We start from the raw sequence: 12,408 nt of genomic DNA on the forward strand, positions 1-12,408 counted from the left end.
AGTCAATAGATCTTGAGTCACCTCTTTATTATCTCCCATTGTTCCAAAACTCAAATAACAACAACAACAAAAAAAAGTAAAACAGCCTTCCTGATAGAATATGCAACTCTTTGTATATTCCAATGATGTTCCTACTGGAGGTCCTTGCTGAGAATTTTGTTGTTAGAGCTGGAAAAGAATTTCCCAAGAATTTGTTATGATTCTTATGGACAGATCATTATTTCAGCTCCTATCCTATATTTCTACTACTGTCAGCAGCTTTATAATAGGCATCTGGTTCTTTCCTTGCTTCCCTATTTTCTGAAAAGCTTGAAATCCATAGACTACACATATGAAAAGCTGACACAAGTTAGGGTTGTAGTCTATAGTCATGAAACACACAAAGGAGAACTAGCCAACATATATCCAAACCTCTAATCTTGGCATTTTTGTCACACACTCTTTGAGATATCCTTGACAAGAGAAAGCTTATATCTTAATGCATTTCTTATTATAAAAAAGAGATGCATCATACTGTTGTGTCTTAATGATTAAAAAGAACCACCAAAACACAGCCCACAAGGGAGCTAAAACTCCTGAAAGCAGTTAATAAGGGAATAAAGCTGAAGTGAAGAATAACAGGGCAAAGGAATACTGTGATTAGTCCTATAATCCCTTCAGTTGAGTTTTAAACCATGTGCATTTTACAAATAATTTTTTTTAATAATAAAATTATTTTTTAAGTCTATGGGAACAATTTCCCACCAGTTGAGTAACATAGAAATGTTATGTATTAGAATAAAATGCAGCAATCAAAATGAGTGAATACAGGGGTGCCTGGGTGCCTCAGTCAATTGTGTCTGACTGTTGATTTCAGCACAGGTCAAGATCTCAGGATCTTGAGAACGAGCCCTGTGTCAGGCTCAACACAGTAAGAGTCTGCTTCTCCCTCTCCTCTGCTCCTCCCCTAGAAGAGTGCACCCTCTCTCTCGCTCATAAATAAATAAATAAATAAATAAATAAATAAATAGAGTAAACACACACAAAAAATGTGTGAACCATTGCAAAACATGACTTTGCAAAATATTTGGCTTTTGCCCCTTGTGTGTGTATCTGCACTGGTTTGTGCTATTCACAAAAACATCTTAGTTAATAGACCTTCCCAATTTATTAAAAAGAATATACCACTTAATAAACTTTTTAAATATAACAGTTTTATGGATACACACATTTAAAAATAAAGAAAATATATTGAAATGATATAGACCATACTTAAAGGATCTATCCAACAAGAGGACTTAACAATCATCAATATATATGCCCTGAATGTGGAAGCTGCTAAGCATAACAATTAATAACCAAAGTTAAGACATACTTCAAAAATAATACACTTATACTTGGTGACTTCAATGTAGCGCTTTCTACAATTGACAGGTCATGAGAGCAAAACATCTCCAAAGAAACAAGAGCTTTAAATGATATACTGGACCATATGGATTTCACAGATATTTACAGAACTTTACATCCAAATGCAACTGAATACACATTCTTCTCAAGTGCACATGGAACTTTCTCCAGAATAGACCACATACTGGGTCACAAATCAGGTCCTAAATGATACCAAAAGATTGGGATTGTCCCCTGTGTATTTTCAGACCATAATGCTTTGAAATTAGAACTAAATCACAAGAAGAAGTTTGGAAGGATTTCAAACATGTGGAGGTTAAGGACCATCCTGCTAAAAGATGAAAGGGTCAACCAGGAAATTAGAGAAGAATTAAAAGGATTCATGGAAACTAATGAGAATGAAGATACCCATTCAAAATCTTTGGGATACAGAAAAGCAGTCCTGAGGGGGAAATACATCGCAATACAAGCATCCATCCAAAAACTGGAAAGAACTCAAATACAAAAGCTAACATTGCACCTAAAGGAGCTGGAGAAAAAACAGCAAATAGATCCAATACTCAGCAGAAGAAGAGAGTTAATAAAGATTCGAGCAGAACTCAATGAAACAGAGACCAGAAGAACTGTGGAACAGATCAAAAAAAACAGGAGTTGGTTCTTTGAAAGAATTAATAAATGGATAAACCATTAGCCAGCCTTATTAAAAAGGAGAGAGAAAAGACTCAAATTAATAAAATAATGAATGAGAAAGGAAAGATCACTACCAACACAAGGAAATACAAACGATTTTAAAAACATATTATGAGCAGCTATACGCCAATAAATTAGGCAATCTAGAAGAAATGGATGCATTTCTGGAAAACCACAAACTACCACAACTGGAACAGGAAGAAATAGAAAACCTGAAGAGGCCAATAACCAGGGAGGAAATTGAAGCAGTCATCAAACACCTCCCAAGACACAAAAGCCCAGGGCCAGATGGCTTCCCAGGGGAATTCTATCAAATGTTTAAAGAAGAAACCATACCTATCCTACTGAGGCTGTTCTGAAAGATAGAAAGAGATGGAATACTTCCAAACTTGTTCTATGGGGCCAGCATCACCTTAATTCCAAAACCAGACAAAGACCCCACCAAAAAGGAGAATTACAGACCAATATCCCTGATGAACATGGATGCAAAACTTCTCAACAAGATACTAACCAATAGAAAACAAAACAAACAAACAAACAAACAAAAAAGATACTAGCAAATAGGATCCAACAATACATTAAGAAGATTATTGGGATTTATCCCCGGGAAGCAAGGCTGGTACAACATTCATAAAACAATCAATGTGATTGAAGATATCAGCAAGAGAAAAAACAAGAACCATATGATCTTCTCAATAGATTCAGAGAAAGCATTTGACAAAATACAGCATCCACTCCTGATCAAAACTCTTCAGATTTTGTAGGGATAGAGAGAACATTCCTCAGCATATTAAAAGCCATCTACAAAAAGACCACAGCAATTATCATTCTCGATGGGGAAACGCTGGTAGCCTTTCCCCTAAGATCAGGAACACAACAGGGATGTCCACTCTCACCACGGCTATTCAATATAGTACTAGAAGTCCTAGCCTCAGCAATCAGGCAACAAAAAGAAATAAAAGGCATTCAAATTGGCAAAGAGGACATCAAACTCTCCCTTTTTGCAGATGACATGATTCTATACATAGAAAACCCAAAAGACTCCACCTCAAGATTCCTAGAACTGCTACAGCAATGTGGCAGTGTGGCAGGATACAAAATCAATGCCCAGAAGTCAGTGGCATTTCTATACACTAACAATGAGAATGAAGAAAGAGAAATTAAGGAGTCAATCCCATTTACAATTGCACCCAAAAGCATAAGATACCTAGGAATAAACCTAACCAAAAATGTAAAGGATCTATACCCTCAAAACTATAGAACACTTCTGAAAGAAATTGAGGAAGACACAAAGAGATGGAAAAATATTCCATGCTCATGGATTGGCAGAATTAATATTGTGAAAATGTCAATGTTACCCAGGGCAATGTACACGTTTAATGCAATCCCTATCAAAATATCATGGACTTTCTTCAGAGTTAGAACAAATTATTTTAAGATTTGTGTGGAATCAGAAAAGACCCCGAATAGCCAGGGGAATATTAAAAAAGAAAACCATAGCTGGGGGCATCACAATGCCAGATTTCAGGTTGTACTACAAAGCTGTGGTCATCAAGACGGTGTGGTACTGGCTCAAAACAGTATCACATAGATCAATGGAACAGAATAGAGAATCCAGAAGTGGACCCTCAACTTTATGGTCAACTAATATTCGACAAAGGAGGAAAGACCATCCACTGGAAAAAAGACAGTCTCTTCAATAAATGGTGCTGGGAAAATTGGACATCCACATGCAGAAGAATGAAACTAGACCACTCTCTTGCACCATACACCAAGATAAATTCAAAATGGATGAAAGATCTAAATGTGAGACAAGATTCCATCAAAATCCTAGAGAAGAACACAGGCAACACCCTTTTTTGAACTTGGCCACAGTAAATTCTTGCAAGATACATCCATGAAGGCAAGGGGAACAAAAGCAAAATGAACTATTGGGACTTATCAAGATAAGAAGCTTTTGCACAGCAAAGGATACAGTCAACAAAACTCAAAGACAACCTACAGAATGGGAGAAGATATTTGCAAATGACGTATCAGATAAAGGGCTAGTTTCCAAGATCTATAAAGAACTTATGAAACTCAACACCAAAGAAACAAACAATCCAATCATGAAATGGGCAAAAGACACGAACAGAAATCTCACAGAGGAAGACATAGACATGGCCAACAAGCACATGAGAAAATGCTCCGCATCACTGGCCATCAGGGAAATACAAATCAAAACCACAATGAGATACCACCTCACACCAGTGAGAATGGGGAAAATCAACAAAGCAGGAAACAACAAATGTTGGAGAGGATGTGGAGAAAGGGGAACCCTCTTACACTGTTGGTAGAAATGTGAGCTGGTTCAGCCACTCTGGAAAACTGTGTGGAGGTTCCTCAAAGAGTTAAAAATAGATCTGCCCAGCAATTGCACTACTGGGTATTTACCCCAAAGATACAGATACAGTGAAATGCCAGGACACCTGCACCCCGATGTTTATAGCAGCAATGTCCACAATAGCCAAACTGTGGAAGGGGCCTCCATGTCCATCGAAAGATGAATGGATAGAGAAGCTGTGGTCTATGTATACAATGGAATATTACTCAGCCATTAGAAACGAGAAGTACCCACCATTTGCTTTGATGTGGATGGAACTGGAGGGTATTATGCTGAGTGAAATAAGTAATTGGAGAAGCACAAACATCATATGGTCTCATTCATTTGGGGAATATAAAAAATAGTGAAAGGGAATAAAGGAGAAAGGAGAAAAAGTGAGTGGGAAATATCAGAAAGGGAGACAGAACATGAAAGACTCCTAACTCTGGGAAACGAACTAGGGGTGGTGGAAAGGGAGGTGGGCGGGGGGTGGGTTGACTGGGTGATGGGCATTGAGGGGGGCACTTGATGGGATGAGCACAGGGTGTTATTCTATATGTTGGCAAATTGAACACCAATAATAAATAAATAAATAAATAAATAAATAAATAAATAAACAAACAAACAAATAAAATAGACCAACTTTAGATTAGTGAAAATTGAAAAAACTGGGAAAGGTAAGAAGAGGAAAGGAGTGAGGGAAGGGAAAGGCATAAGAGATGGACACTAGGTCTGTCTATAACAATTTACTTTTCAATATCTTTTCAATATTCAAGTCTAGGTGGCAAATGTTTAATCTAGGTAGTGGGTGTTATTATTTTCTGTACTTTTCAGTTGTTTGGAAATATTTCACTTTAACAGAATAAATTCTACTTCTTTACTGTTGAAAGTGTCCTCAGTTTATATAAGATTTTCCAACTAAGACTATTCTCTGCTGCTCTTTTTAGGGAGCTGAGTAGAAAGTCTAACCCCAGAAGAGCGGTTATTATCATTAAATCCAATGTGCAAGGACACGTGTAAACAAGTCTTATTAAAAAGCTACCCATAAACCATCCAAACCAGTGATTCATTAAAAAAAAAAAAAAAATAGCCTCAGGCATATCAGCCCTACTCAAACACTTGAACTTTCTTATTTTGCTCCTTTCCCCATAATTTAAGAGAAGGAAATAAAGCTTAAACACCAAGTATATAAATATTCAAATTTCTAAAAAAGTTTAAACCTGCCTTTAAAAACACAGTCATTTTGAAACAAAGATTGATTTGATTGAGTAAAAATCTATAGTACTCACTACAAAGACATCACTACTGGAAAGCAGTAGAACTAGGTGCTGTCTACGCCTCGGTGAACAAAAAGAGAATTATAACGATAAAGTTGAAATTAGGCCAGTAATTTAGGCATTTTCAAATTAAAATGTCATCCACTTTTCATTTTTCTCCAATCTTATTCATGATTTTCCAGTAGCTCACTCTCAGAAAACTGTAGGCTAGTTAACTGATTGATGCTATGAACAAGTGATGGTGGACAGAGAGTACTTGCATTTACAGAGTTAAAAGGAAGAAAATTGTTTTTTTTCACTTGTATAGATTATGCAAATTTCTTCAACCTGTAAAAACCTACTATTAAAAAACGAAACATTTCCCATAAATGTTTCCCATAAATTCCCAGCTCTATTTCTATTAACAGGAGAAGTTAATTGTCATATAAAAGAATATCAATTTCAAGACCTGCTGTTTAGATCCATGTTAATAATATTCAAAACACTGTACATGATACCCTAAAGTATTCCACTCACAAAATAGAGATCAAAAGGTACAACCTGTGCAATCCAGTCAATTTACTGCCACTCACACGAGAGATGTGTGCATTTCAACCAAAGTCTGCATTAAGCACATACTTGCCTAATGTCACATGTACAAGATCAGAAACTAAACTTGCCTCATCAAAAATGTTAAGGAATGAACATCTTGAAAGTATTTCTTAAAAATTCAGATTCCCCTTCCCCCCAGCAAAAGAATTCAGATTCTCAGTCATAATTTTTTTAATTAAAAATTATAATTAAATTAGTAGTGTTCAAAGTTAGTAACAAGCTAATTAAATTAGAGAATTTTAAATTTTTATTTCTTTTCAAAATATTTTTAATTTAAATTCAATGCAATTAACATATAGTATATTATTGGTTTCAGAGGTAGAATTTAGTGATTCATCAGTTGCATATAACAGCTGGTGCTCAGGCAGCCCTGATGGCATAGTGGTTTAGCACCTCCTTCAGCCCAGGGCGTGATCCTGGAGACCCGGGATTCAGTCCCGCATCAAGCTCCCTGCATGGAGCCTGCTTCTCCCTCTCTCTCTCTCTCTCTCTTTCTCTCTCTCTATCTGTCTCTAATAAATAAATAAAATCTTAAAAAAAAAAAAAACACCTGGTGCTCATTCCATCAAGTGCACTCCTTGATGCCCATCACCCAGTTACCCCATCCTCCCACCCACTTTCCCTCCAGCGACCCTTAGTTTGTTTCCCATAATTAAGAGTTTCTTGTGGTTTATCTCCCTTTCTGTTTTTGTCTTATTTTTCCTTCCCTTCCCCTATTTCATCTGTTTTGTTTCTTAAATTCCACATGAGTGAAATAATACGATATTTCTCTTTCTCTGAGTGACTTATTTTGCTTAGCATGATACCCTCTAGCTCCATCCACACCTTTGCAAATGGCAAGATTTCATTCTTTTGAATGGCCGAGTAATATTCCATTGTGTATATATGCCACATTTTCTTTATCCATTCATCTGTTGACGAACATCTGGGCTCTTTCTATATTTTGGCTATTGTGGAAATTGCTCTATAAACATTGGTTGACAGTGCAATTGCTCTATTTTTAACTTTATGAGGAACCTCAAAATAGTTTTGAATGGCTATAGCAGTTTTCATTCCCACCAACAATGTGAGAGGAGTCTGCTTTCTCCACATTGTCGCCAACATCTATTCTTTCCTGAGTTGTTCATTTTAGCCATTCTGGCTCATGTGAGGTGGCATCTCATTGTGGTTTTGATTTGTATTTTCCTGATGCCAATTGATGTTGAGTATTTTTTTCATGTGTTTATTAACCATTTGGATACCGTCTTTGCAGAAATGTCTATTCATGTTTTCTGTCCATTTCTTAAATAGACTTTTTGTTTTTAGGATGTTGACCTTGGTAAGTTCTTTATAGATCTTGGATACTAGCCCTTTATCTGATATGTCATTTGCAAATATCTTCTCCCATTCTGTAGGTTTCCTTTTAGTTTTGTTAACTGTTTCCTTTGCTGTGCAAAAGCTTTTTATCTTGATGAAGCCCCAATAGTTCATTTTTGCTTTTGTTCCCCTTGCCTTTGAAGATGTGTCTAACAAGAAGTTGCTGCATATGAGTTCAAAGAAGTTGCTGCCTGTGTCCTTCTCTAAGATATTGATGGATTCCTGTCTCACATTTAAGTTTTTCAACCTAAATTCAATCCTTTCATCCTTTTTTTTTTTAATTTTATGTATGGTTTAAGAAAATGGCCTAGTGTCATTCTTCTGCATGTGGCTATCCAATTTCCCCAACACTATTTGTAAAAGTAACTGCCTCTTTTTTCTATTGGATATTCTTTCCTGCTTTATCACAGATTAGTTGGCCATAGAGTTGAGAATCTTTTTCTGAGTTCTCTATTGTGTTCCATTGATCTATATGTCTGGTTTTGTGCCAGGACCATACTGTCTTGATGATTAAGCTTGGTAATACAGCTTAAAGTCCAGAACTGTGATGTTCTGGCTTTGGCTTTCTTTTTCAACATTTATTTTGTTATTTGGGGTCTGTTCTAGCTCCATACAAATTTTAGGGTTGTTTGTTCCAGCTCTATGAAAAATGCTATTGATATTTTGATAGGGATTGCATTGAATAGACTGCTTTGGATAGTATTGACATTTCAACAATATTCATTCTTCTGATCCATGAGCATGGATGTGTTTCCATTTCTTTGTGTCTTCCTCAATTTCTTTTGTAAGTGTTCTATAGTTTACAGAGCACAGATCTTTTGTCTCTTTAGTTAGGCTTATTCCTAAGCACCTTATGGTTTCTGGTGCAATTGTAAATGAGATCAATTCCTTAATTTATTTCTTTTGCCTCATTGTTAGTGTATAGAAATGCAACTGACTTCTGTGCATTGATTTTATATCCTGTGACTTTGCTGAATTTCTGTATCAGTTCTAGCAATTTTTTGGTGGAGTATTTTGGGTTTTCTACATAGAGAATCATGTCATCTGTGAAGGGTGAGAGTTGACTGCTTCTTTGCCAGTTTGGATGTCTTTTATTTCTTTTTGTTGTCTAATTGCTTAGGCTGTGACTTCCAGTACGTTGAACAACAGTGGTGAGAGTGGACATCCCTGTCGTGTTCCTGACCTTAGAGGGAAGGCTCAGTTTTTCCCCTTTGAGGATGATATTCACTGTGGGTTTTTCTTCTATGGATTTTATGGTTTTGAGGTATGATCCTTCTATCCCTACTTGGCAGAGAGTTTTTATCAAGAAAGAATGTTGTATTTTGTCAAATGTTTTTTCTGCCTCTATTGAGAGGATCATATGGTTCTTGTCTTTTATTAATGTGATGTATCACTTTGATTAATTTGTGAATGTTGAGCCACCCTTGCAGCCCAGGAATAAATCCCACTTAGTTTTGGTGAATAATCCTTTCTAATGTACTGTTGGATCCTACTAGCTAGTATCTTGGTGAGAATTTTTGCAACCATTTTCATGAAGAAAATGGTCTGTAATTCCCCTGTTTGGTGAGGTCTCTGTCTGATTTTGGGATCAAAGTAATGCTGGCCTCATAGAAAGACTTTGGAAGTTTTCCTTCTATTTATATTTATTGAAAAAGCTTCAGAAGAATAGGTATTATATTTTCTTTAAATGTTTGGTAGAACTCCCCTGGGAAGCCATCTGGCCCTGGACTCTTGTTTGTTGGGAGGTTTTTGATTACTGATCCAATTTCTTTGCTGGTTTTGGGTCTGTTCAGATTTCTATTTCTTCCTGTTTAAGTTTTGGTTGTTTATGTTTCTAGGAACTTATCCATTTCTTCCAGATTTCCTATGTTTTTGGCATATAATTGCTCAAAATATTCTTTTATAATTCTTTGCATTTCTTTGGTGTTGGTTGTGATCTCTTTAATTCATGATTTTATTGATTTGAGTCCTTTCTCATTTCTTTTTGATAGGTCTGGCTAGGGGGTTATCTGTCTTATTAATTCTTTCAAAGAACCAGCTCCTAGTTTTGTTGATCTGTTCTACTGCTCTTTTGAATTCTATGCCATTAATTTCTGCTCTAATCTTTTTATTTCTCTTCTCCTGCTGGATTTAGGCTTTGTTTTCTGTTCTTTTTCTAGCTCCTTTAGGTATAAGGTTAAGTTGTGTATATGAGACTTTTTTTGTTTCTTAAGAAAGGCCAGTATTGCTATATACTTCCCACTTAGGACCATCTTTGCTGCATCCCAAAGGTCTGAACTGTCATGTTTCATTTTCATTTGTTTCCATGTATTTTTTTTAATTTTATTTCTTTAAATGTAATTATTAACATGCTTAGTTCATTTGTAATAATGAGCAAAAAATAATTTCACTCAACTCTGTTTGACTTAAAAATTTAAATTTCTTGCAGTGATGTATACCATTGACATATTTTATTTTCTACATACTATGACATTTCAACATCTTTAAAAAAAAAGCATTTCTGTTTGGAGAGAAATTGCCTCTCCCTGGGCTACCCAATTCTTAGAGATAGCAAATGGCCCAGCTAGGAGCACATCTTTTATATGTGCACACTAACCAATGCAAAGCCATTTCTCCTCTACCTGGCCATACAACTCAGGAAGAAATATTCCTCTGCCTTAATCATCCCAGGGCCAGGTACCAGGCAACTAGGGACCATTTTTTGACATTAGAGCTCACCAAAAGTATTCAGACTAACCAATCCTAACTTTCCTGTCCTGCCTTGCTTTTCTCTCAAAAATTCCATAAAGCAGTGGCCTAGGTGCTCCCATAGCTCTTTTTCCTTCTGCCTCCTGACCCATGCTAGTGTTTACCGTGTGATCCTTCATGTCATGTCATGCCTCCTGTTTTAAGGACCTATGCATATAATAAACTGTTTTCCTGAGCTTCTCCTGAATCTCCTCTTGCGGCCACACCTGATTGACCATCACATAACGCAAACAGGATTTTATTTTACTTGTTTTCCTATTTTCTACATGCAGTACTACTGATGATTGTCCATCAGTATCTATTTATCCCTGCTACCTTTTAATAACAGATATCACTGGTTTTACCTAACCTGTGACTGCCTAGCTCAAGGGGACATTTCCTAGCTTCCCTTGCAGCTAGATATGGCCCTTTTGCCAGGTTTTGGTCAAACTTATCACATAGATGAAAAATAAAATTTGTTTTTTGTTAATCTAAAAGGCAAATACAGGAACAACATCTACCAATATGTAGAAGTGATTTTCAATTAAATACAGAAAATCACTTTCTAACAATAGCACTTTAGAAGCTACTGCACTTCCAACACTAGATCTGCTTTTCTTTCCATTTTTAAGATTTTATTTATTTATTTATTTATTTATTTATTTATTTATTTATTTATGAAAGAAAGAGAGTATGCAAGCAGGAGGAGGAGCAGAGGGGGAGGGAGAAAGAATCTCAAGCAGATTCTGTGCTAAGTGCAGAGCTTGATGTGAGACCAGATCCCAGAACCCTGAGAGCACAACTTGAGCCAAAAGCAAGAGTCAGATGCTTAACTGACCAAGCCACACAGGTACCCAGATCTACCCCCTAGATCTGACTTTCAAAAGTTGGATAGGATCCTCTACCAACAAAATGGAAGGAAGAATTTCTGAATTGATTTAAAGATTTGAATAGATGGGCATTAAAGTTTCTTCCAGCCTAATATTCTGCAATTCTACATCAGGTAGGAAAAGGAAAGTTGGGAGGAGGATGAGAAAATGGGGAGCAGGATAGAATGGGGCAAAGAATAAGGAATAAAGAAAAGACAATTTTAATTTATCACCAAGATAGATTATTGGGAAATACATCTGAGTAACTAGAAAGAAATTGCTTTATCATTTTTATGCAATACCAAGTTTCCTGGTACATGTCCTTCTCTTTCTAAGAAAGCAAAAAAATAATCACAATACATTTCAAACAAATATATTTGAAAATCTAGAAAGCAAACTCCAGATTCAGAGTATTGTTATAAAATTGTTTCTCATGGTCTTAAGATTAATTTTACTGGAATTGAACATGCCTTTCATTTATCATTTATGGTAGCACTTTTAGACTGCTTGATTGATTCATGTTACAATCACAGAGTAACTTACTATTCTAATTTATAACATGATGTCTGTTGACTTTTGCCATACTTATATCTCTCCTGGGTTCTGTCACTTTACAAACATCTTAGTTAATGGCTCCTTCCAATTTATTAATGTCTAATTAAAGCAAATAACATAAATTACTATATCATGCTTTTCTTGGCACTGTTTCTACTGCCTAACACAATGCTATTGTTATAAGTGGGCCTCAGAAATACTTTCATTCAATGATTGTTTATTGAGGTTCTATTCTATACCTGCCAATGCTCTGGGCACTGGGAATGATATGGTCCTGTGGCTAAGAGCACAGGCTTCTAGGTTGAATGAATCTGGGTTTGAATCCCTGCTCTGCCACTTAGTATACCTGTTTCTTATACTGCAGTTTCCTCACCTGTAAAAATGGGCAAAATAACAATGCTTCCTTCCAAGGTGAAAACAGAATAACATAATATATGTAATGAGATTAGCATTCCCTAGCATATGATAAATCCTTAATAAATGTTATTTATAAGTTAATCACATTTTATCTATAAGATAATGTCAATAACATAACCATTCATATTATAATCTATGTACTATAATTCACTGGATAAAAGTTCCATGAAAAAAGGAT

At 35.9% G+C, this 12,408-nt stretch overlaps 1 protein-coding gene across 4 annotated transcripts in view; it reads right to left on the reverse strand.

The window, feature by feature from the left end:
* Positions 1-12,408, reverse strand: part of C20H4orf33 (chromosome 20 C4orf33 homolog) — a 301,568-nt gene that overhangs the window by 210,545 nt on the left and 78,615 nt on the right. The window lies entirely within an intron of this gene.

The sequence above is a fragment of the Canis aureus genome, chromosome 20 (assembly GCF_053574225.1).
Source record: "Canis aureus isolate CA01 chromosome 20, VMU_Caureus_v.1.0, whole genome shotgun sequence".
NCBI lineage: Eukaryota > Metazoa > Chordata > Mammalia > Carnivora > Canidae > Canis > Canis aureus.